A 26,962-nucleotide genomic window follows, 5' to 3' on the forward strand; every position below is an offset into this window, starting at 1 on the left:
TGTAAAGGGGGAGAACTCAACAAAAAGAAAAAGTCATGGCAATGACAAGTCAATACGTTTCAGTTATAACCATCAATGTTAATGGTCTCAATTCACCAATCAAAAGAAATAGACTGGCAGAGAGGGTCAAAATCCAACAATATGCTGCATACAAGAAACACACTTAATTCAAAAGGGAACTCATAGACTGAAAGTTAAAGGGTGGAAAACAATACTCCATGTGACGGGAACCCAAAAGAAAGCAGGAGTAGCTATCCTCTTTGCACATCAAGTGGATTTCAAACCAACACTGATTAAGAGAGACAAAGAAGGAAACTACATCCTTGTAAAGGGAAGAATCCAACAGGAAGAGATGACAATCATAAATATCTATGGATCAAACACTAGTGCACCCAACTGTATAAAACAAATACTAACAGACATGAAAAGTCATATATGCACTAATACAATTGTAGTGGGGGACCTCAATGCCCCACTGTCACAAATAGATTGATCAACTAGACAAAAAATGAGTAATGAAATACTAGAACTCAATCAAACTCTTGAACAAATGAACTTAATAGATGTTTACAGAGTCTTCCACCCCACAAAATCAGAATACACATTCTTCTCAGCTGCACATGGGTCATTCTCCAAAATAGACCACATACTCACACATAGAACATGTTTAAGTAAGTGCAAAGGAACTGAAGTTATCAGACCATAATGAGATGAAATTGGAGATCCATAGCAAAAGAAACTTGAAAAATTTCATAAACGTGGAAATTGAGCAACACACTTCTGAATAACCAATAGGTCACAGAGGAAATTAAAGAAGAAATCAGACAGTTCCTTCCATTAAATGACAATGACAATACAACATATCAGAATCTATGGGACACAAAGAAAGCAGTCTTATGAGGGAAATTCATAGCAGTGAATATGCATATTAGGAAACAGAGTGACCCCAATTAAACAACCTGATGCTGCACCTCAAGCTTCTAGAAAAAGAAGAGGAGGACAACCCCAGAGCTCATACAAGGGAGGAAATTATAAAGATCAGAGGAGAAATCAATGCAATGGAGACTAAGAGAACAATACAAAAAAATCAATGAAGCAAGAGTTGGTTCTTTGAAAGAATCAACAAAATTGACAAACCCTTAGCCAACCTTATCAGAAAAAGGAAAGAAAAGGCCCACATCCATGCAATTAGGAATGAAAAGGGTGAAATTTCAACAGACCCAGCAGAAATCCAGAAGATCATCAATACCTACTTCCAGAACCTATACACCAATAAGATGGACAACACAGAAGAAATGGACAGATTCCTAGATACATATGAATTACCAAAGTTGAACGAAAAAGACCTAAAAATTCTGAACAACCCAATATCAACCAATGAAATTGAAAACATAATTAAAAACTTATCAACTAAGAAAAGCCTGGGCCCTGATGGCTTCACTGCTAAATTCTACAAGACATTTAGAGAGGAACTACTGCCACGACTGTTTAAACTCTTCAATGAAATTAAAAGGGAAGTAATACTCTCAAATTCATTCCTGGAAGCAAGCATCACCTTGATCTCCAAAGCAGAGAAAGACCCAACCGAAAAGGAGAACCATAGGCCAATCTCACTAATGAACATAGATGCAAAAATCCTTAATAAGATACTGGCCAACAGAATGCAGAAGATCATCAAGAAGATCATACACCCTGATCAAGTGGGATTCATCCCAGGGATTCAGGGATGGTTCAATATACACAAATCAATCAATGTAATACACTATATCAATAGAGCCAAGGACAAAAACCATATGATCATCTCCATAGGTGCAGAAAAAGCATTTGACAAAATCCAGCATGCATTTATGATAAAAACCCTACAAAAAATTGGAATAGATGGTTGCCACTTCAAACTGATAAAAGCCATCTATGAAAAACCAACAGCCAATATCATACTAAATGGTCAAAAACTGAAATCCTTCACACTAAAATCAGGAACAAGACAAGGATGTTCACTATCACCACTCTTGTTCAATATAGTTCTGGAAACATTAGCCATGGCAATTAGATAAGAGAAAGAAATAAAAGGAATAAAGATAGGAAATGAAGAAGTCAAATTGTCATTATTTGCAGATGACATGATACTCTATGCAGAAGACCCCAAGAACTCCACCAAAAGTCTTCTAGACTTAATAACCAAATTCAGTCAAGTAGCTGGTTACAAGGGTAACACACAAAAATCAATAGCTTTCCTCTACATGAATGACAGACTCACTGAGAGAGAAATAGGGCAAATAATTCCTTTCACAATAGCATCCAAAAAACAAATACCTAGGAACCAACCTAACAAAAGAAATCAACGACCTCTTCTCTGAAAACTATGGCACTCTGAAAAGAGAGATTGAAGATGATATCAGAAAATGGACAGACATCCCCTGCTCCTGGGTAGAAAGGATTAATATAGTGAAAATGGCCATACTTCCAAAACTGCTATATAGATTTAATGCAATTCCAATTGAGATCCCAGCAGCATACTCCATGGACCTTGAGAAAACAATCCAAAAATTCATTTGGAACAAGAAGAGACCCAGAACATCAAAAGCAATTCTGGATAACAGAGACATGGCAGGGGATATCACAATCCCCAACTTGCAACTATACTACAAAACTACTGTGATAAAAACAGCATGGTACTGGCAAAGAAACAGATCTGAGCACCAGTGGAACAGATTAGCAGATGCAGAAACAATGCCAGACCCACTCAGCCATCTCCTCTTCCATAAAGGAGCCAAACACCCTCACTGGAGGAAAGATAGCCTCTTTAATAAATGGTGCTGGAAAGATTGGACTTCAACTTGCCTAAGATTAAAACTAGACCTATATCTCTCTCCATGCACTAAACTAAAATCAAAATGGATTAAAGATCTAAATATTAAAATAGGAACTCTGAACCAGTGGGAACAGAGGTTAGGTAGAACCCTTGAAGACATCAGTGTAGGAAAAGATTTTATGAACAAAACCTCAGTTGCCCGTGAACTAGCACAAACAATCAACAAGTGGGATCTCTTCTTATTAAAAGGCTTCTACACAGCAAGAGAAACCACCAGCAGTGTGAAGAGACAACCCACAATGTGGGAAATCTTCACCTGCTCTTCCTCAGACAAAGGTCTACTATCTCAAATCTATAAAGAACTTAAAAAGATCAGACCTCCCAAATTTAAAGACCCAATCCAAAAATGGGCATCTGAAATGAACAGACATTTCTCAGACAAAGAAGTAGAAACAGCAAATAAATATATGAAAAAATGTTTAACATCACTGGTCATTCGAGAGATGCAAATGAAAACAATGCTGAGATTCCACCTCACTCCAGAAAGAATGGCTGCTATCATGAAATCAACCAATAATCAATGCTGGCGGGGCTGTGGGGAAAGAGGAATCCTGCTCCACTGCTGATGGGAGTGTAGACTGATGCAACCACTGTGGAAATCAGTATGGAGATACCTCAAAGTACTAGGACTGGAAGTCCCATTTGACCCCGCTATTCCACTGCTGGGGATCTTCCCCAAAGAATTAAAAGAATCATACCACAGTGATATATGTGCGCCCATGTTCATAGCAGCACCGTTTGTAATAGCTAAAACTTGGAAACAGCCCAAATGCCCATCCACTGGAGACTGGATAAAGAAAATGTGGTTTTTTAAAAATAAAATGGAGTACTACTCAGCCATAAAAAATGAGAAATTAGAGACATTTATAGCTGAGTGGATGCACATTGAGGTGATACTCTTAAGTGAAATAAATAGGACACACATGTATAAATACCAAATAGTTTCTCTGGTGTGAGAAACTGAAAGTGTAAATAAGGACTAAAATGTATAATACGTAATGTGAAATAGGAAGAGAAGGGGCAAAGGCGAAGGAAGTGGGAGGGCTAGGGGAAAGGATAGAAGGGAATGGGATTAATGTGAGCAAATGGAAAAATAGGAACAAAATCTTTGTAAATAGGGAGGAATGGAGGGGTTGAAGGGAGGGCTGGGGAAAGGTGAAAAATAAGAACCAAGAGAGACTATGTAAAGGTGCAAATTTCCAATGATGAATGTCATTATATTGTATACCTAAAATGTACCAATGATTAGAATGAGTAATCGATAATGCAAAATAGGAAGAAAAGGTCCAAAGGGCTAGGGCTAGTGGGAGGGGCAGGGGAAAGGAAAGAAGGGAAAGGAAAAATGATGAGAAATGGAAAAAATGGAAATAAAGTCTTTGTAAATAGGGAAGGGTGGGCTAGGAATGGGGAAAAAATAAGAACCAAGATGCATTATGTAAAGGTACAATTCCCAATGAGAAATGTAATTGTGTTGTATACTTAAAATGTGCCAATAAAAGAATTTAACAACACCAAAAAAATAACTCTGAGTTCCACTTTACAGATAAAATGTATCCATTGCTTCTCATCCACCATGTGTAGTAGTTCTTACTTTCCCCCTCCTGCAGTTTTCAAGATCACATAAAATAGACTCTGAAGACCAACCTCAGTTCCCACCCCTGGAATAATTCACTTTTTCATTTCATTGTCTCATCTTCTAAACTCCATTACGTATAAAAAGATATGAAGAATTATTGCCTCAAGATCAAATCCTTATGTAAACATCACTTTGTGAAACTTTTAAATATATATTGTTCACATCTGTCTGTCCGATTCACGATGTTCTTCAACGCCAATGTTGTTGGTCCGTGTCATTCTGCAGATAAATGTTGCATATTTTGCAGCTCCTGTCAATTGTCCTATATGGGACATTCAGCCCTCCAGTGCCACAGATTCATACTTGGAGTCAATTCATTGCTTTATACCCATGTTTATCTTCTTAGCATAAATCCCCACAGATGGAATTTTGATTCCAAGAATGTGTGCGAGTTGTAAGATTTTTATGTTTCTAAATTTGCAATTTTGACAATTTATTCTTTTCCTTATCATATATAAAAATCTCCCATACCAGAGCTGTCATAGAAATTCTTGGTAACCTTCTTAAAAACACTCTTGCAATTTCCATGGGTTAAAAAAAGAGTCAGTTCATCCTTTGAATATGTATTCTTTCATCTCCTTGTATGTCTTAACCATTTACAGTTCCTTCATTAATTGTTGCTTTGTATTCCTTGCCTGCTTTTTAATTCCTGTTTCCTAGTTGCTACAGCATAAAAAATGATCAATACAAATAGATTTTAAGGCATACACAGTATCAGTACATTCCTTTTTAATGCTAAAGATGGGGGAACATGTATATAACAAGTGTCTGTGTAAGCTGGAATGCCTGGCCTCCTTATAAAGCCCAGACTTCTTCTGAGTCCATCCTAGAAATTTTCAGCCTGCTATAATGCCATGTTGGGTCAGGGTGTTTCTAGACCCTGTAGCATGCACGAGCAGTGCACCGTCACCCCATACACTGTGTTTCTCATATAACAAGCAATTGTGCAAGTATTTTACTGTGTATGCATCACGGGCATCCTTTTCAGGGTACACAAGTGGGATACAATATGGGCACCGTGATCCCACAGATGCTGGATGTCCCCAGGGTCCCTCTCTCATAGAAATGTCCCTCACAGATGGTTGCTTCCTGGGCATGGAGAAGACGACCTGCTGAAAATTGAGCACAGCAGAACCTCTGCAGCTCAATTTCCTGCTTTGCAAAACAAGAGTCCTCTTCTCAACCTCATCCCAAAGCCTGGTGGCCACCATCTGCTTTCCTCTCTTAGCTCAGCACATTTGACAGGCCAGAGCAGGCACTGTGCATCTCATTTCCTTTTCAATTCTGGAGTTAAAGAAAAACCCAGGAGTGGGTAAGGCACTGCCGAAATACTGTGGACAAACTAATTTGACACACTTGAGAAAGGAAAAAAGATAGGATTGGCAGAATTGGTATTTGGGCAATAGGAAATGCTCATACAAAATCCCCAAGTATTTCAGGCAGGGCCGACAGCTCAGGGTCACGATTCTAGAACTAAAATCCGCATGCCCCACATGGACAACTCTGAGCCGTGGTGTATATGCTTAATTGTTTCCTCTTAATTGGCGTGGGAGTCCACCATGAGATTAAAGCACATGCACGGGTGTGTTTGTGTGGGTCCCTGGAGGAGGCCTGACCTGGGGGTTTCTGTCTGAACCCTCACACCTTTCTTTCTGGAACTGTTCTCCTGCTGAACTAAGCAGTTTTCCTCCACTATCTCCTTCTGCAAAGGTGATCTCGCTTTGCAGGGACTGAACCCTCCGAAACCCTGAGCCAGATGAACCTCCCTCCTTGAAATTGTGGGTGTCAGGTGTTGTGTCCCAGCAACAGGAAACTGAGTAATCCTGAGTCCAGCCTGTGCTGGGCTCTGTCACTGTTGTAGTCACTTAATCAGAGGAAAGAAGTAGAACTTTCACAAGGGCAGCTGTATCATAGAATTTAATCATTGTGTACACTTTACAAAAATGACCTCTTCCCAGGAGTGAAATTTGTCCTTTTATTCTTTTCCAATTTTTTTCTAACTCTGTTCATGTTAAATTGTGTGGCCATAGCCTTAGGTTCAGAACCCCTGAACAGCAAAGAATGGATGTGTTTAACTGTTTTATTGAGGGAGAATAAAATATTCACAGTCGCCTCAAGTGGCTGTGTGTTCATTGCTTTGTGAAGTGTTGAAAATGTTCGAGCATTTAAGAGGGCCGAGAACTCAGATGCTAAAAAGTAGTTGCTGTCTACTGGTTAAAATGCCAACATCATCATCCTCTCGAGTTTTGGACACTCACTGGATATTTCCTGAGCTAATAAAATGGTCGTTTGCCAGAATGTCAAGATTCTATTCCTGGTCCATTTGCTTCCATGTCTTCTATTTAGGGTAAGTGTTTCTTGCTCTTTCCACACCTTATACTAGATGAAGTATTTGGGTAGCGTTTTCCTTAAATTCACTGTAACAACAGAAATTCAAATTGGAAAATAATCTGGGATGATAAATGAAATGATTTCACCTCCGAGGAAAACATATCTTGTATGTCACAGCTCCCAGGGTGAACTGAATATTTGCCAGGATGTAAGAGACCTTTAGCATATTTCAGATATTAAAGGAGCTGCAGAAATGTTAATTGGCAAAGGAGGAAATTTTCTATTGTTCTATTAAATATTTTAGAAGCACGAGTGCCTAGGCTTATCTGGAGATGTGTAGGCAGTGGCATAATTGAGAAACACATATGACGGTCTTGAAGTGTTCGTACAGACCTGGAAAGAGCTCCATCATATCCATCCTGTGCAAAGACCTTGACAGCTCCCTGCATTCAGGAAAGGAGGTGAAAGGTGAAAGGTGAAAGGCTAAGAGCTTCAGGACTGGCCAGAGCCCTTAAGCCTCCCTTTATGTCTTGATATCAGAGAACACAGCTAAGGAGAGGGAATAAAGCCAACAGCACTAATTATGACACCAGACAGAAATGAGTACAAGCAAATCTCTGACTGTTGAAAAGATGCTTGCCCGATGATGCTCTCTTTAACAGCTACCTAGAATTCTTGCATTTTTGTTGCAGAACAGCATTCCCAAGTTGCAAAGCTCAGTACGTCTTTTTTTTTTTAAGTGTGGGGAAACTCATATTAAAATGATTGATTATTTTATCCAATGCTACAGCTTTTGTGACTTCCTCAAGGAAATCACTCACAGAGAGTAGCCCATTTCTCCTCCGTCCACACCCACATGTTTTCAAGACTGTTGAGAAAGATAAAAGTCTATCTTGTCTAGGTAGAAAAGAAATCAGATTCTCTCCATGTTAAGTGAAAGCTTCCCCCAGATGTCTTAAAATGAAGGATGGAAGCCAGAGATGAAAAGTCATGGTTTGCATAAATCAAAAGAACCAGAGTCGAGAGCAAGTTTGTAGAAAGATAATTTTTAGCATACATTTAATTGGTCCACCAGAGTTCTTCTCCATTATCTGCTTTTTTAAGTTATCACCAGTTTTCTGGGACATAAAGGATAATTGTGCTTCGGAATTTAAAAGTCAAATGTGACATTCGCGTAAAGGTTTCGCATTCACCTTTATACCTCTTGGCTTCAGCAGGGTTGGTATTGCAAAAAGAAAAAAAAGAAGGAAAGAAGTTGCTGTGTGGAGGTGGTTCTTCAATTGTCAGGACTCCCGGGGCTGTGGACCTGAAACACCTTGCTCACTTTGGCCGTCACTGGTATCCTTCCAGCCCAGCAAATACTCAGCCCAGCAGATACTGCAGATACTGGGCCCTGCACCAACGAAAAGGCAGGGGTTTAGCCAGGGCAAGGCAGGAGACATGCACTCCCAAAAACATGCTACGAAAGGGGAGATCCACCTGCCCCACCTGCCCAATTAGGAACACCAGGAACGCACACCTGACAGGTTCAGTCCCGCTGGAAAGGTCCTCTCCACAAGAAGAATCTGTCATCTCACTGGGGCTTGCGTGTTACAGATGATGGAGCGCTGGTGAGCCTGCATTTGCTCCTTCCCTAGGAAGCCACATCCACCTGGATGGAAAGCTCTGCTTCAGGACTGCCGTCCTGACACCCTAACGGAATAAGCAGAGGCAGAGAGTCCCAAACCAAAGGCAGACGGGGCTCTGGACGTTTGCCTCTAGAGAGTTTCCATACATGCTGCATCTATTTATGAACACCTACTGAATCAAAGCCGAAGCTCTTTGCATAAAGCACTTCTGGAGATAAGGGACAAATTAATTTTTACTCATTTCATATCTTTGGGCATAAAGCAGTAGAGGAGTTAAATGTCTTTAAGTTAGCATTTCAAATATTAAAGAGTTATTTTTTTAAACAGTGAGAGTGATTTTCATCTACTCGCAGCTGCTGAGACTACAGCAAGAGCAGGAAAGCATGGTTAAGGGAAAGGATCCATCTTAGTATTATTAGTAGTAGTATTTTATTATATATTTTTTATCGTGGGCTTGTGTCTTGCAGGCACTGCAGCCTGCATATGGGCTGGATCCTGTGCACAGGTCCAAGCCTTCATGAAATCTTTCTCCTCTGGAAATTTGCTTCCAGATTCCGCTTCCACCAGAGAATTGCCTCCTTTAAATTTTCTGATTTACACCGACCGGCTTGGTAGCAATTAGGGACAGAAGCAGAAATAGCAAGTGCAATTATTTTATTGGCTCTATACACTTCCATCCTGCAGTATATAACAAATCTACCTAATTATTCCCTTAGTATTAGGTACTTTTGCTTTTAAAGATATTAGAAGCGCAAATGTTCATGTCCTTATCTCCCCTTGTGTTAACAACAAACTTCTCAACACAGTGGCCTCTGCTTGCTGTGTCTGTTTGCTGACTTTGTTCATTCCTAGCCCATTTGCCACCTTGCTTCAGGCTGTCTCACCCCACCCAAAGAATTAACAAGGTCACTTGTAGTTGTAGCACTCATTACAATGGATCTGTTTTTTTAAAAGCTTTGTTCTTAGGGGATTTCACACCAGCATGGCTCTGTGGGCACCTTACCAAGGAATCTGTTTCTGATTCCTACAACACATTTCTCTTCTCTCTAATCCTTCCCCCCTGGCTGTTCCTCCCATGTCCCTTTTGCAGGTATGTCCTCCTCTGCTAGGGTGGGGATGTGCTGGATGGGGGTAGGTCTTTGTCCTGGGCCCTGAGCTTCCTTCTCACATTATCTTAACCCCTCAGCTTTATGGAGAAAACATCTATAGATTACTCGCATGAAAGATCCACATAGGACTCACGTAAGATCCAATACAGATAAAGTAGGTGCTTTGCATGAGACCCCTGATATAAATCTTCAGAGTTTCTGCTGTAGACTGTTTGTCTCCCCCCAAATCCATAAAATCCTGACTCCCAAAGGAGATAGTGTTAGGAGGTTCTGAGGATGGAGTCTCATGGACAGATTCAGTGGCCACATCAAAGTGACCCCAGAGAGCTCGTTGCCCCTCCCACCATGTGAGGACACAGGAAGAAGATGCCATCTATGACCCAAAAAGCAGCCCCCACCAGACAAACCTTGTCCTTGGACTTCAGCCTCTAGGACTGGGAGCCATCGAGGTCTATTGTCCATGAGCCATCCAACCTTACAGCAGAAAACTCTAAGCTTCCCATGTATGGTATTTCAGGCTAGGTCCCCATGATAGCTTCTCTATGATGCCTCCCCATAGAAAGAATGGTTAATGGCTGCAGGGTTGTAGTACATAGAGCAGGAAAAAGTCCTAGTGTCTACAGCACAGCATGGTCGCTATAATTAACCACAGCTTATTGTATATTCAAAACAGCTAGATCTTTAACAGAAGATCTTTAATATTCCCAACACCCTGATCATTATATATGAGCCGGGATCAAAATATATGGTGAGTACTTCAATACAAAACATTTTATTACAATAAAAGACACATTGCCATAAATCCCTCCCCAAACCTCTCTCCTTGCATCAAACACACTTACCCCATTGTTCTTGGCACTTTCTGAAGCAGCTTTGGAAGTCTTTCTTGAATGTCTTTTCGATGAAATACAGTGGATGCTGCTGCCGAGTGTCGTCCAATGGAAAGGCAGCCTTGTGAAAACATGACAGTGTGTCCTCATCTATCTTATTCTCTGGACCTGGCACTGTGTGACCTCTGACTCATTCCCAAAGTCAAAATGACCATGAAAGGTAGCATTTTGAATCAATTCAGGACATCAATTCAGGAAAGAAGACTTCTAAAACTGTTCAGAAAGTGCCAAGAACAATGGGATGTGTGTTTTCAAAAGGAGTATTTTGAGGGGGATTCGTGGAAATATGTCTCTTATTATAATTTTTTAAATTTAAGCGTTCATTATATTTTTGAATACCATTGTGGATTGCAGTAACACCCTGTACTCCATAACTATGTGCAATTATTATATGTCAAGTTTTTTTTAAAAGAACTCATTTTCTTTGTATCTTTTAGAGGTTGCTCCTAAGAGCACTTGTAGAAAAAAAGAAAAGCCTGCTGCTGATTACTAGGTATTATTTTAGGGATGTTATTGGAAAATCTAACTTGTCCCAAGCAAACCCAAGGCAGGCATCTTTACTTCCTCAAGAGTTAGCAGTAAAGAGTTTGCTCATTCTCTAAGAAGCACAGAAAAGCTGCCGGAATAATTTAGGGTTCTGCTTTTGGTAGCTCGAAATCTGAGATAAAAAGGTTTTGTGCAAGAAGAGGGGGCAGAGAAGGAAGGACATGCATAGCTACCTTGCATTTTCAGCAAGGGTTTGGAGACAGAGGAACCGGATGGCATTAATTAAACTGAATTAGTGCTGAGCCGCCTCCTTTCTGCCTTTCAAAGGCTTTGTGTTGCCTTCAGTTTTCGCGGAATTAGAATCATTAAAAGAAAAGGAGAACAGAGCCTTCCAAGAAATGATCTCGTGTCTCAGACCTGTAATTTTAAGTTTCACTGTTCCCCTTTGTGTGTGTCCATAGTTCTTGCTTCCTTTGTGTGCAGTATTGGGTGTTTATTCAGTTATATTTTTAGAGCCCCTCCTTCCATGGCCAACTCCTGTCTAAATGTTTGCAGAAGGCTGAGGGGGCAGAATTTGTTCAAAGATGCTGTCTGATGGCATGCTCAGAAAAGCACTTCCTCCCATTGAAAACGCAGCCCTGTCTGAGAAAAGGGTGTTGTGTGCTACATGAGAACCTCCTGGGGAGAAGTCCTCGTGTCAGGACTCTGGGCTTGGGAGGTGCAGAGGTCATGAGAGTGAAGCCTCATGGATGAGATCTGTGTACTTACAAAAGAAGCCACAGACAGCCCTCTGTCCTTTCCACCATGTGAGGACAGGGAGAAGGTGCCATCTATGAACCAGGAAGCAGCCCTCAGCAGACAAAGGATCAGCCACTCCTTGACTTTTGACTTCTACCCTCCAGGACTGGGAGCCACCAAAGTCTGCATAGTGACCATCCATTGCCCAGGCTGTGGGATTGCATATGGCTGCCCAAGCTGACTAATCCCAGTGATACACCAGCCCCGTGACCCATGCAATGGATGGGAATGTGTGTCCCCCAGATTCTTATGTTGAACACTCACCTCCAAGTTGGTGGTGTCAGAAGGTGGGGGCTCTGGGAGGTGCCGAGATCACAAGGGTCAAGCAAGACCACAGTGTGTTCCCTACCCTTTCTGCCATGTAAGGGCACAGTGAGAAGCTGCCATCTATAACCCAGGAAGCAGCCCTCACCAGACACAGGCTCTGTCATGCCTGGACCTTGGACTTCAGCCTCCAGGACTGTGAGCAATATGTTTATGTTGTTTTTAAACCCCCAGCCTACACTATTTATTGTAGCAACTGGATTAATAATAGCTCTTTTCCAAATGAGAAAGGCTCCAAGAGAGGGAGGGAGGAATGCAGAGAGGAGGAAGGGGAAGTAAGAACTGAGAAGTGCTATGTGCACGTACCAACTCCCCACCATGATTCAAATCATTCTGCACTACAAACATGTGCTAATAAACACTTAGCAGAAGGCTTTCTTCAGACACAACTAAGAGAATTCCCAGGTTCAGATTTCTACAGTTCATACCGATAATGCTGAAAGTTTGATTTGCCCCCTTTTTCCTTAATGATTACACTTCATTCTTTCATGTCTCTATGACTGTTTTCTTCTAATTATCCTTGCCAACTTCTATTTTATTTATTTCATTTTAGTTTTTGATATTTATTTTAATATCCATTTTTATCTTTTTACTTTTAACTGAAACATTTAGTCTGGTTTCCATTGTATGATATATTATAATTTAATGTTACCATAACTTTACCTACTCATTTTATCCCATTTTTGTCTTGTTCTTTTCTGTATTTTGATGCCTTCTTTAAAATAAATTATTCTTTAGGTTAAAAAAAAAGAGTTGAAGCTATTATCTTGAACATCGTGTATCCTGAAGATGTTCTTTTTAGCCTTATTAAAAAGCAGCAAATGTTATAGAGGAAAGGTTTAGATTTGATGTTGGTTAGAGGTGGGAAGGCACGTTTCTTAGCTGCAGGAATGTGGGTTTTTTTCTCTACGGCTGAATTGTTCTCAATGCATAAGCCAAACCAGGGGATGCTGTTACTTTCCACTATTCGTGCAGTGACATCCAGCTACCCACCAGGTTCTGATCATCACATCCCCTCTTTCTGTCCTCCTGGGCCTTTCTTTGTGTAGTGAGATTTCTGTGGTGACTCAGAGAGGTCACGACACAAGGGTGACTTCTTATCATTGCAATGGTGACTCTCTGCAAGCGTTCTTTAAGAGGATGGTTATTAAATTCTGTTTTGTATCCACTCACACTTCACCACTCATTTAAATGATAATTACAAAGGCATGACCCATGAAACGCTGAAGTCACCACGTGGTAGCTTGTGAATTAATAAGAATTACAAATCCACAAGTTTTATTCCACCGTACAACGGCCCTATTTTCTATTTGGAGAATTTTGTCTTCCAACGATTCCTCACATTTTCCAAGACTTAATTTCCAACACGTTGACATATTCAAATGTATCCATCTACAAGATGCATGAAGTTTTAAATTGAAGATCAAAGTCAAAAGGACAAACTTACTGGCTGTTGTATTGTTTCTTATTTTTTTTCCTTGAAAAGCTCTACAAGCTTTGCAATAATCATTTTCTTAATTGAAGTTTTATGTTATCAACCTTATTCAATTAGTATTGCATGAAATCAAGGGAGAGCATTAAAGCTAACCCTTCACGTGGACTCACATTCATTACAGCCTGTTCCACATAAACTTTCAGGAATGAAAGGTGTCAATATCAAACTGAAACAGTGCTAAGTACATGAAAATTTTTGTGAATTTTCAGGATTAATTCAGCAAGTCACCAGATGGCAACAATGGCTCAAGCTTTTGTTGACTGCCAACTCCACAATCTTTACCAGGAATGTGGCTGTTGGCGTCATGGTCATATGACGGCTGCTGTACTTACAGGCATCACATCTTCACTCACAAAAGGAACAAAGGCCAAAGGAGTAAAAAAAAGGTAAAAGGCTGAGGGAAACATGCTGAGACTGCCTGTCTTAGCAAACTTAAAAAGCTAGACAGTTAACCCATTTATTGATTTCATTTTGTTATGTAGATTAGCTCCAATGAATATGCATAGTTACAGCGAAACTTGGGGATGGAAAAGAAGAGGAAGGAAAAGATGGAGTGCATAGTTTGGAGAGGATGGACACAGTATATACCAGACATAGGCAGTACCACTTACCTGGGTGAGATAAGCTCTACATTGGCTCATCCAATGCCTAGGGTTATTCTCTCTCTCTCTCTCTTGCTCTCTCTCTCTCTCTCTCTCTCTCTCGCTCTCGCTCTCTCATACTTTGCTGAATTGGAAGAAAGCATGTCCAAGACAAAACTAACAATGCAGCTAGTGGCTCTCTGTTTTTAAGATAAAATGAGTTAAAATGTTAGCATTAGCTGGATGGCCTTGGCTAAGATACTTGACGTTCCTGAGCTACCATTCTCTGCTCTGTAAAATGACAACCATATCCGCTGCCCTAGTTCTACTGTCAATATTCTAATGTAAGTTTCTTACTCATAAATAAAACCTCGTATTGATACAGCAAGAGCAGGAATTGTGTAACATGTGCTGCCAAAGACAGAGTGTTTGAATCAGATGCACCTTGAGACCATAGTGTTAAGTGAAATCAGTCAGTCAGACAAGGTGAAATATCACATGGCTTCTCATACATGAGAAATCCAAATTATAAAAAAAGAGAGGAAGAAGAAAGATAACAGGAAACAGGGAGACAGATCTTTGAGAAAAGGGAAGGGGGCCAAGAGACCATCCATTTTTCTACCAATGATCCAAGCTCGTCCTTCTCTACGGCACAGTAGTACTCCATGCTGTATACATTTTCTTATCCATTCATGCTGATGGACACACAGGCCTCTTCCAGAATTTAGCTAGTATGAATTGTGCTGCTATAAACCTGAAGGATCACTATCATATGATGTCTTTAGCTCTTTGGGGAAGACACGTAGAAGGGGACTAGCTGGATCAAGTGGAATTCCTAGTTTTAGGGTTTGTTTTTTAAGATAATGGCTAGTAAAATATTTAAAAAGTAGTGCCAACTTTAAGGGTTTTGAGACTTACTGAGTAGACAAGACCAGTGGACAGACCTGAGAAGAGGATTGTACATAAAACATAGTTCTTGGTCAAATGCAGGTTGCAGACATGAAGCCAGCCCTCTGTATCTTCAGGTTCTGCATCCTTGGCTTGAACTCACGAGGTAATGAAAATATTTGAAAAAAAATTCTTACATTGTCGCTGGCGTGTCCAGGGTTGCTAGGCCTATGGTAGTTGCATTTGTACTAAACATATGCAAATCTTTTTCCTTGTCATTTCCCCCTAAAGAATACAGAGTAAGAGCTACTTACGTGGATTTCCATTGCATTAGGTTTCCCAAGTCGTCTGGACATGATTTAAAGTATACAGGACTATGTGGGTCGCTCCTATGAAAAGAGCACCGAAGACTTGGGATCCATGACTTTTGGCATCAAAGGGGTTGGGGGTCTAGGAAGCAATTCTCTCCTTGGATGCAGGAGAGCGACTGCATTTGCGTCTGCTTCTAGACCCTCCATCTCTGTTTCTTCCTACTCTCTGTCCTTCCTTCCTTTCTCTTCCTCTCCTTCCTCCAAGGCCAGCTGAGGGGGACCAGATAATCTAACCCCTTTAACTGCTGTATATGTGAGGAAAAGGGAGTGACTGGCCTTCATTCATCAATTCATCAAAAAGCTTTTGTACCTAAGGAGAAATACCTACACATTACTTTAAAACGCTGAAAATTTTGAAAACAAAATAGCAGTGAAAATACATAATTGCTCTGTTTTATATGATGACTAGAAACAAACATGTATTTTTGTAGAGTTGGACACACAGAGGCTAGTTTTATACCAATGTCTGTGGGAAGAAATGCGAAGCCGGCGCTTCGAAGCTGTCCTTCCAAAAGAACCATTTAGAAATGGCACTGAGGAAATATAAAGGGTAATTCACTCTGCTAGCTGAAAATAGAATCTCCATAGAACTGAAAGGAGTTTGTTTGAGCAACATATTTAAAATAAAAACAACACTGGAAGCCTAGGACCCATACACAGAAAACGAATACTAATGTGCTGTAAAAAATCCGACTCTGTGTGTTTAGTGGTATGTTCACGATTTTTGAGCAGATAATTAGTTCTAGATTGAAATGGAAAAAAATGGGTTACCAGTAGGTTGTAAGCAAATAATGGCGGGCATTTCACGTTGTATCTGTATTGAGAACTGAATCAAGGGTCTTTTCACTGAGCTACATCCCCAGCCTTTTTATTTTATTGTAATTCATCTATTTTATTTTACTTTATTTTATTTATTTATTTATTATTTTTTCTTGGTACCTGGGGATCAAACTTGGGACCTTGCGGTTGCGAGGCAGGCAGCAGAACCACTGAGCTAAATCCCGGGCTTACTTTATTTTATTTCATTATTTTGGGACAGGTTCTCCTAAATCCCTGAGTTGCCCAGGCTGGGCTGGAATTTGAGATCCTCCTGCCTCATTCTTCCAGAGTACAGGAATTACAGGCCTGTGTAGCTGTGCCTGGCTAGTTCACTTTATGTCTGAGAGTACAAAGTAGAGAAGCAGGTCATATTGCTTTTACATAAAATCCGAGCATGTACTTTTGGTCCATCCCTAGGCACGTGTTCCTCCACTTACAATGGCTCCAATATCGGATTTTTTATGGTGCCAGCAAAGCTGCTTGTTCTTGGTGGAAACTGCACTTGCAGTTTTGAATGCTGATCTCTTCCCTGCCCAGGGACGGGTGGTCTGGTATCCACTGTGATCCTCAGCAAGAGGAAGCACACACTACACACTCCATGGTGCTAAGCCAGGATCTTCCACAAGCCTCTGACCAGCAGGCTCTGCCAAGGAGAGAATGAAGGGAAGGTCATAGGAGACGCATAGACAAACACCTTCCCCTCGGAGCCCCTTGAAGCATGCTCCGGATCCAGTGCTCCTATTTACAGGTGGTGAGTGCTGTCTCCACAGGGCTATGCTGCACTCTCAGAATAAACTGGAAGGTGCACCTAAACCAATTTGGGGATGCAACTAAAAATAAAACGTGCAGGAGCTTCTCTAGCTCTGGAGAGACTCCAGAGTGTCGCTGTCAAAACATGGAGCTCTTCTGCAGACTGCGTCCCCAAAAGGAAGGGAAGTAGTTCCCCAGTGCTGCTATTTTGCCACTGTCAAGGGTTTGGGTGAGACTCCTGAATGCATGTTGCAGGCTTTGAGAGCTAAGGCTGATGAAAGAGCACACCCAGCCTCTTTTTCTTTTAACACACTTTCAACTTGTTGGCCCTTTCTCGCTCCGTGTCTTGCATGGAAGGAACTTTGCATTCTTACCACATTTAGTACTTTGCCTGTGGGGAACAAAATCTTGAGAAATATCTGAAAACACTTCACTTTGTGTGCAAGTTGGAAATCGAGGAGGAAATAAAGCTGATATCACTAGGAATGCTTTTAGGCTTCCAGGTGAGAGAATTTGGCATGAAGGCTGGCTGTCACTTTTTGAGAATGTTTCATTTCCCCTTCAGGTCTGAGTGATGTTCTGTAGGTCTGGAATTTCCTGGTTGCTGTAGTGATTTAAACTTGAAATAATTTTGTAATAGGATGTTTTTTGGTGGCGAAATATTTTTGAGAAAGTTTTAGGAGAAGGAGTATGGTGTGTGGGATGGGAACGAATGTGCTTTTGAAAATTAGAAAAATTACTCTTTTATGGTTTTGAATAGAATTGTCTCACCAATCTGTTGACACACTTGTAAAAAGCTTATCCTTTCTTTGCTCAGATTATGGTAAAAAAAAATAAGACTGAAAGGTCCCCCCCCCCAAAAAAAGCTATTGAAATATACAAAACATTAAAAATAATGTTTCCTTTATAAAAATTTTTTGAGTTTCTGAAGAGCTTTTCCATAATTTGGTAAGTGTTGTGCACAGAAAATATAATACATATTAAATATATGTTAATTAATGGAGATAAATGCTAGATTCTTAAATTCAAATCACACACATAGCAGCAGATCATGAGTCCCAGGATAAAAAGGGTAAGCCACTAATAATCTAAGCAATATATAAATATATTGATCCTGTTCACTCAGGACTGATGCCATTTCTAGGAATTTCACTTTAAAAAATTACTCATGGTTGGTTGAAAAAAATATAGATGAAAGAATTTTTGCCGGAGTATTACTTATAGAAATGAAGGATGGGAAACAATTTATATGCCCAAACATAGTAGATTGACAAAATTAATTGTGAGCCATTCATGTAATAAATTATGACACGGGAATGATTTACTGGGCATGGAAAGGTGTTTATGATGTTAAAAGTAAAAGGTAGTATTTGAAACATATTTTGTGAAGTAGATTTGCAGAGTAAGCAGAGAACTGATCAGGAATGATTTATATAAAACTATGGATGGCAACTTTGAGTAATGCGATTATGAGCACAGTAAGTATTTTCTTCTCCTTTTGGCTTATTTTTACATCCTATTTTCTCTAACGTGGAAGTGGGAGGTATTCCCAGAAAAAAACCCAACAACTTGGAGTTGAAATAGTTTATCCTTCTCTAGGGCTTTTCTTAGCTTGAAACACATGGACATAATAAATGGAAGTGTAAAGACAAAATGAAGAAGGCATAATTGGTTCACAGTGGAATAAACATCCTGAGTGAACGCTGCTTGGTTTAAATATGGGTAATGTCTCCCAAAGTTCCAGGTAAAAAGTGGTGCAAAGGGAAGGTGCCGTGGACCTTTAAGAGGTGGAGCCTAGCAGGAGGAAGTGAGGTCATTGGGGGTGTGGCTTTGAAGGAGCTATGGAGACTCCCCTCTCAATCTCTCCGCTTCCTGACTTGTGTTGGCGGGTGTCTGTTTCTCCACCTGCTTCTTCCATGAGATTTGCCCGTTGCGGGAATCCCTAATAGGATCGCTCAATCTGCTTCTTGATTCTGCAGATCTCGGAACCAAAATGAACCCTTTCTCCTTACCGAGTTCGTTGCTCTAGGTGTTTATCTCATGGGAGTAGCACAAAGCTGACTGAAACAATCAGGAAGAATCAGAAGCTCAAGTGGTGCTGGCTAAAATGCTGATGATGGTAATTGAGCCAGAAGAGATGTAAACCCAGCATGTAATGCAAGAAATAGCCAAAAGGAGTAAAAAGCAAGCCTATGGGACAATTTAATTAACTGCTACCAATTGAGGAAAAGACTCGACAAAAGATTAAATTACAGGTACCAATGTCAAAGAGAGATGAGAACAGGATGTCCACGAGTGTCCTAAAAAACAGACCAAAATCATCTTCTTATATGCAAGAGAGACCATAGGGTCAAAATTAAAAGTTTTGTTAATATAGCTTCTGAATCCACAGAGGAAGTTTAAATAGTAATATGGGTATAAAGCAATCCAACAGGAATCAAGAGAGAAGACAATCTCCCAAGGGCATAAAAAGACAAAATCAATAAAAATATACCAGTATTTTCAACTAAGAAGAACCGTTACTTAGGATTAAAGGAACCACCTCTGAAATAATCAAGACCTTTTGCCAGTTGGACCCCATGACCTCACAAAGCAAAAGGAAAAACAAGACAAAGCAATCCTGCCCCACAAAACCAACAGAATTTAGGGGGACTTTTTTTTTTTTTTTTGGTACTGGGGATTGAACTCAGGTCCTTGCGCTTGCGCAGCAGGCGGCGAAACCACTGAGCTAAATCCCCGGCCAAGAGGGGACTTTTAAAAATATATATTTTTAACATAGTACTCTCAAGAAATAAAAGATTAAACAGGACAAAAAATACTAAAATTATTGAGAGTTTGACGAGTCCAGTTAATGGAGAATTCACAGTGCTTTCAAGCACACCCCAAACATTTCTGAAAACTGCATATTAGCAGCTAGCACCATGTTGAATAGTGTCAGAGAACTGACATGTTAGACTGATTTCTCTGATTCCATGCAAATTGAATTAGAAGCTAACACTTAAAAGACAATAGAATAGATAAATGCTTGAAAAACCAGAACGGACATCTAAAATAAATCTCCACTTATAAGAAAATCCAAAAGAAACTTAGCGGCTCATCGTGTACCATACATTGTATCATGAGCTCCATTAGGAAAAATAGATCTTAAAAATGTAGCCAGATATGCACTTACTAAAAGCAAAAGAAAATCTGTGCAAGTTAGCATAGGGATGTAAGGAGAAGGTGAGCAGAGTAAAATCAAACACCTCACCTCCATCACCTTCACCTTGAGGGTTAAGAGTTCAACCGATGTATTTGGAGGGAAAACCAATTTTCTTGGACCATAGCAAGTCCCAGGGATATTTTATCCTTTCAGTTGTCCAAAGCAGTGGTTTCAAAGTGTGGTCCTTGGAATAGCTGCATCAGTATCACCTGTGAATGTGGGAGAAATGCAAATGTTGAAGCAAACATGGTGGGACACACCTATAGTTCCAGCACTGTGGGAGGTGAAGCTGGAGGATTGCAAGTTCAAGGCTGGTCTGAGTGGCTGAATGGCTTAGTGAGGCCCCATCTCCAAATCAGAGCTCCGGTGGTGGATTCAGCAATCTCTGCCTAACAAGCCTTCTGGGGCAAACTGATTCAAGCTCAAGTTGGAGGACCACTTCCATTGCCCATTCTCTCTCACCACCCCGGGCATTAAAATCACCTGAGAATATTCCCAAAGGCTCAGATGCCAGATCTGCAGTGTGTGAGTTTCGCCGGCTGTGGGTACGTGTGGTCATAAGTGGAACTTTGCTGTTCACCAGGAAATTCAGCAGTTTATCCAGGGCTACGAATGAAGAATAGGAAACAGTGTTGCCCGAAATCCAATGTCACCAAGGATTACCCCATTACTTGTGGTAATGCTGATTCCTGGGCCACGATTCAAGGAATTCTGATCCAGTGTGTCTTGGGGGAGCCCAGGAATCCGCGATTTTGGCAGATGGCTCCAGAGGCACATTCTCTGGTGCTGTTTCTCACATTTTAGTGAAGATAGATGGTAGTAAAATCCCCTTCAGAGAATGTTTCTGAGTCACCTATAAAGGTGCTAGGAAAGGCTTTGCTTAATGCCTCTCATAAAGCATGGTGCAAAACCAAGTTATTCTTAGAGCCCAGTATTAGGTGCTCATGAAGAAATAAATTATGTTCTTTTATTATACACCCAGGGCTATTGAATTCCTCATGCTTTCCTTCTTCCTTGGACGATGCGGAAACTGGAAATTCAAATTTGGGCTTCAGTTTCGAGAACTACCCTTAGACCTGCAGTTCTTGTTGCTTGTGCTCAGTTGATGGTCTTTGTCTTTGCAGGGACCATTTTATTTTGGTTTTTTTGTTGTTGTGTTTTGGGTTTTTTCAATACCAGGGGTCGAACTCAGAACCTTTTGCTTGCGAGGCAGGCAGCGGAACCACTGAGCTAAATGGCCAGCCCAAGGACCATTTTAGATAGTAGGTATTAAAGAAGTTAGCCTTGCTTGAGTGGGAAGGTAGCCTGTGTCTTAGGCTCCCATGAGGTCAGCTTTAAAGGCTTCCAGCATCCTACCTGATATCACACCTAGGTTTTCTTGAAGGCCTTGGATCAGCCAGAACGATGCAATTTGAGGCAGTGCCTTGGGCCACCACAAAAACGTGATTTAGATGAGTATTCTGTGATCATCCTGTATCAGTGCACTTCTGCAGGATGTGGAGTCTGGGAGTGGCTTCCTGCTTAGCCAACTAGTCTTTTATGACACTGGATTCCCCCAAAGACTCCATCCAAACCTCAGGTGTGGTTTCCTGATTATCATCCTCTCAGCAAATTGTCACCCATCAATGCCTGGAAAGTGTTGCTGTCTATTATGCCACAGGGATAGAAGTATTGAAAAATGTGTATTTGAAATTTTCCTGAGCTCTGCCCTCTGGTTGATTTGTGATCTGCATTTTTCCAAATTGTCAGTGGGGAATTCTGTCATCCTGTTACCATCATGGTGTGTTCATACAAACCAATATGGCTACATCATCACTGGGCAACATAAACCCATGAGGCCATCATTGTCTATGTGATCTGTCATTGGCTGAAGTGTCTTTATGCAGTACCCAGTGGTTTTCAAGACTCTAAAGACTGAAAGGGTAGAACCTGCTACCCATGCTTGCTCTTGTTACATTGAAAGGCCAGCCTACTTGTTTGTAGGCATCAGGTATTTCTTACCTTTGTCATTTCAGTTTCTGTAGAATCTAATTATGGTCTCATGATGCATCCATTTTCCTACAAATGTCTCAAATGTGTCCTTCTTTATGGCAGAGTAGTACTCCATGGTGTGCAAATACCACATTTTCTTTCTCCATTCATCCATTGATAGACATATGAGCCACTTTCAAGATTTACTACTGTGAGTTGCACTGCTATCACTATGGGTGTGCATGCATCTCTGTATTATGATGCCTAAATCTTTTGGGAAGATAGCTAGAAGGGGAATAGCTGAAGTGAATGGAATTTCAACTAGAATGGAATTTCTACTTTTAGTTTTTTGAGGAAACTTCTTACTGATTTTCGTAGTACTTGGAAAGATTTAATGACATCACAATCAAAAAATACCAACAGCATGCCTCATCAAACTAGAAAAACAAAAAAGGAAAACAATACTATAATTCACATGGAGCCAAAAGAGACCCAGAATAGCTAAGACCTTCCTGGGCAACAAGAGCAAAGCTAGCGGTACCACAATCCTGGATTTCGAGTTCTATTACAAAGCCACAGTGATAAAAGCAGCATATTACTGGCTTTCTGATGCCCTCCCTATCCAGCCTGCCATCCCCAGGCAGTGATGAACTTGTCCTAGTGATGAACTCCTCCAGCCCTGTGACACTGGACATTCTGAGCCCTGCCTGGACACCTCCCTGTCTACTTTCTCTCCCTGGACTCTGCTTTTCTCTGAGTGCCAGTGAATGCCATCCTCTCCTGTTAATGCCTTCATAAACCTCAAGTCACAGCAAGCGTCTCCAGGGCTTCCCTTTGGCTTCTCAGCCAGCCCACTCACCAACTCTGGGACACGTCATCTGTGGACAGGACACTTGCTCAAAAGCCATCCTTTTTTTTGATCTCTACACAGGACATGTTTTTAGCATGTTGCCATTTCTCTAAACTCACAGGCAATTTTCCATTTGCACCTTCTGATTATGGAGAATTCACGATCATTTCTTTATCTCCTTTTCATGGCTTCCTATAACATCTGACCTCCTATAGCATTCATTGACCTGGGGACTGTGTCTTAAAATGTTCTTTGCCTTTTGGAATTGCCCTTCAAGCTGATGTCAATTATCTTATGTCTCATAGTAGGAAGCAAAGGGTCCCATCAAGGAGGGCTGCATATATCGAGATGCTTTCTGGATATGCAGTTGTAGGAGTAAACAGCAGGCTTTTGCAAACCGGCTTATCTCTACAAAAACAACATCTTTCTTCCCAGAGCCCTGGATGACAAAATATCTCACATGGAGTTCTTTCCACAGAGTCCTGATGTATGGGACCAAGCAAAAGCCAGTGAAAAGGCTTTGATTTGCAAGCTTCCAGGATAGAGTGTATTAACTCTGAGAAGGCAAAGATTCCTTCCTCGGGGCTTAAAGAGGAAAAAGGTGCAGCATAACTGAGGACAAACTGCCAGTATTACTGGTAAAAATCATTTTAAATTATTCTATCATATCTTGGATGTAGAGTGTAAGTCCATTGAAAATAATATCTTAATAATGTTTTTATATTTAAAAACACTCAAGCTGGGCACGGTGGTCCATACCTACTATCCCAGCACTCTGGAAGGTGAAGGCAACAGGATGGGAAATGTGAGGCCAGCCTGGGCATCTTGGCGACATAGCAAGATCGTGTCTCAAAATAAAAAGGGCTGCAGAATTCGCTTAGTGTGAAGGCCCTGTGTTCAGTTTCCAGTACCAGGAAGAAGGAAAGAAAGAAAGGAAGAAAGGAAGGAAGGAAGGAAGGAAGGAAGGAAGGACCTTCCTATGCATGGTTTCCTTATGATACCCCTGAGACCATCATCTCTGTGTGCTGTTGCTCTGTTCTCTGCCACGTTCACTGTACATGTGGCATCCTCATCATCTCACGTAGTTGGTACCATGACCCTGATTTTATCCCCGAGCACATACCAGAGCCTGCAACCGGTGACCATTCAGCCACACAAGTCAGAGCCTCAGAATAGAGCAAAAGACAGAGCTTGGTGTACAACACCTCTGGGTTCAAATCCAATTTTTTTTCCCCAAGAAAGTCAGTTGTCAGGTTTAGTGTCCAGGTTAGGACAGTACTTGTTTAGATATGAAGTGCCCCACAGAAGTCCCAGTGTAACCAGAAGTAGAGCTTCCGGAAGGTGACTGCATCATGAGGGCACTCACCTCCTCAATGCATTAGTGGTTTCACTGTCGAATGTGCTGTTACCAGGTATGGCCGGGTATGGTGGAAGTTGACACCGGAGGGGTAACCTGGGAGAGGATATCATGGACTCAGCCCATTCCAAAAGCCCCACTTCTGAACACATGAACTTTCTGGGGGAAGTTCTTGTTCTAAATCATAGCGAGCATAGATGATTTTTTTGGTCTGTGTTTCCAGAGGATTGTCCTGTGGATTATAAGATGTTTAGCCTGCAGCTCTGGACTCTCCCCACCGGATGCCAATGTCCCTGCTGTCCTTTGCAACTGTGACAGGCAAAATGTCTTCCAAATTTGACACATGTCCCTTGAGGGGCACGCTCACTTTCGGTTGTAAATCACGACTGACTCTATACCCACATTTTTATAAATAGATCTTTTGTAAGTAGACCCATCTTTAATGTCGACCTATCTGTAATGTCTTGAAGACCCTAATTGGCTCAGTAAGGAAAGACTAAAAGCATGTGGCACTGTTTATTCTTCGGACAGTGGGTAGTTATTTGAAAGCTTCCTATGTAGCGTCTCCTTATCCCCCCCGCCATCTCTTCCTCTTTCCCTCTCTCTTTTCAGGTAGAGTCTTTCAACCTTGGTATTCTTGCCATTTGAGGCCAGATAATTCCTTAGTTGGGAGTGGCCCCATGGCACTGCATATTCTTTTACACCATCTCTACCCTTCACCCTCCAAGTACCAATAGCAGCCCCTCTACTTTAGTTGTGAGAGCCAGAAATATCTCCAGTTATTGCCAAATGTTCCTTCATGGAAAAAGTTACTATCTATCTATCTATCTATCTATCTATCTATCTATATTACTCCTCGAAGGGAACACAAGTGGGCCTGAAGTGGCAGCTTGAGAGGTATACATTTATTGGGAAAAATCAAAATATTTTATATGGAAGGGGCATGACATTTGATAGGACCACAGTCAGCTTTAGTATGGACTGGAAGGGATAGTTACAATTTCCAAGCTTGGTCACAAACCTAGATCATTGTTCATGGTTTTAACTCTTTATCACCATCATTGTCTTTATCATGGGAACCCCATTTTATACGAAAATGCTAAAGTCATAGTGAGCTTTTGAAAAGTGTACCCACAACTCCGTCACTGCATTCAACTAAGTGAGAATTGAAAATATTTGGGGAAAAATGGTATGTGTAGTATACTTGTAATATGGTGATTATAAGTGAAGAATCCACTATAAGAACAATTCATATTCTATTAAATATCACAAGTCATAGAGTCATGAACTTTGGGAATATATCTTGTCCCAGGCTTCCTTCTCTCTGGATCTTTTTGCTTACTCTGCTTCCTGGTCACCATGAGGTGAGCAACTTTGTTCCACCAGGCCCTTCCGCCATGTTTGTGCTCTGGAGTCAGATGCCAGATTGAACCCTGTGAAACCATGAGCCAAGCTAAACCTCTCCTTTAAATTGTGGGTGGGTGTCAGATATTTCATCCCAGCAACAAAAATGCTGACTAATGCCCCTCTTTAGAACAAGGTAGAGATCTGCTAACATCTGGAGAAAGGACCATCTTGTTATTTCTTGGGAAAATAAACCACTCCTCTTTTCATTTGTTTACTCAGGAATTTAATCCTAGGAACAGAAGGCAACTAATGCACAAGATCAAAAAGCCAGTCATTATGTTTGATTTCTCAATCTGTTTGGAACCTTCGTATGTTCAAAAAATAAATAAACTTGATCGATCTTGACATGAAACTTGGCAAAACAAAATTTTAGTTGGACTGGAAGGGAGCCAGATGTTATTTCTGGATTCATGTGCCTGCCTTTGAAAGGGTCCTACCTGGATGAACTTTGGCTGAAGACTAATGAACATGATAAAAAAAAAAAACCCACAATCATTATGTTTGATTTCTTAATCTGTTTGGAACCTTAGGTTCTAGAAGCAAATAAACTTGACCAATCTTGACATGAAACTTGGCAAAAGACAATCTGAATTGGACTGAAAGGGAGCCAGATGTTATTCCGGATTCATGTGCCTGCCTTTGAAAGGGTCCTCCCTGCATGAAGTTTGGCTGATGACTTTCAGAACTCGTGAGGACCAGGAATAGTTACAGTGTGGTATGGGTGATAGGATGCTTTAACTTTCGCTTCCGATCCTTTACTCTATTTTTTGTGTGCGGTGGGACATCCCAGGCCACTTTCTTTTTGGGACGTTGTCTCACTAAGTCACTAAATTACTCAGGTTGGGCTGGAACTTCCTAGCCTCCTAATTCAGCCTCCCACAGTGCTGGGGTTACAGGCATGCGCCACCATGCCCAGCTCATACTTGGACCTTCTGTATGGTGTTCACTTCCCTCTGTAGGTAGCCATGGCAGCAAAAGGATATCAACAGTGTTTTCCAGACTTTTCCTCCAAAATATCCCGAATTATAACATTGGTCAGCATAGAGTAATCACCAGCTATTTATGGAGCATTTGCTATATGCATTGTTTATTTATCTTCTAAACAAAGCTTACCTCCTACTGGGGAGACTATGATGCACTTTTACAGAAGAAATGCTATGCTTTCAATCTCTGGGTCTTTCTAAAACTCGGATGTTG

The 26,962-nt window shown here is 41.0% G+C and overlaps 1 protein-coding gene across 3 annotated transcripts in view; it reads left to right on the forward strand.

Annotated features, from left to right (window-relative positions):
* Pudp (pseudouridine 5'-phosphatase) overlaps positions 1 to 26,962 on the forward strand; it is a 338,048-nt gene that overhangs the window by 155,792 nt on the left and 155,294 nt on the right. For 2 of the 3 annotated variants that reach the window (XR_015450776.1, XR_015450777.1), the window contains one exon: positions 1 to 26,962. This exon is cut by the window's left edge; it is cut by the window's right edge and continues 22,153 nt beyond it. The exons of the other annotated variant lie outside the window; for it this stretch is intronic. The gene's annotated coding sequence lies outside the window, so the exon portion shown is untranslated. 3 annotated transcript variants of the gene reach the window in all.

Source organism: Heterocephalus glaber, unplaced genomic scaffold (genome assembly GCF_053883595.1).
Source record: "Heterocephalus glaber isolate CG9 unplaced genomic scaffold, H.glaber_assembly_v1.0 deba00001072, whole genome shotgun sequence".
Classification (NCBI taxonomy): Eukaryota; Metazoa; Chordata; class Mammalia; order Rodentia; family Bathyergidae; genus Heterocephalus; species Heterocephalus glaber.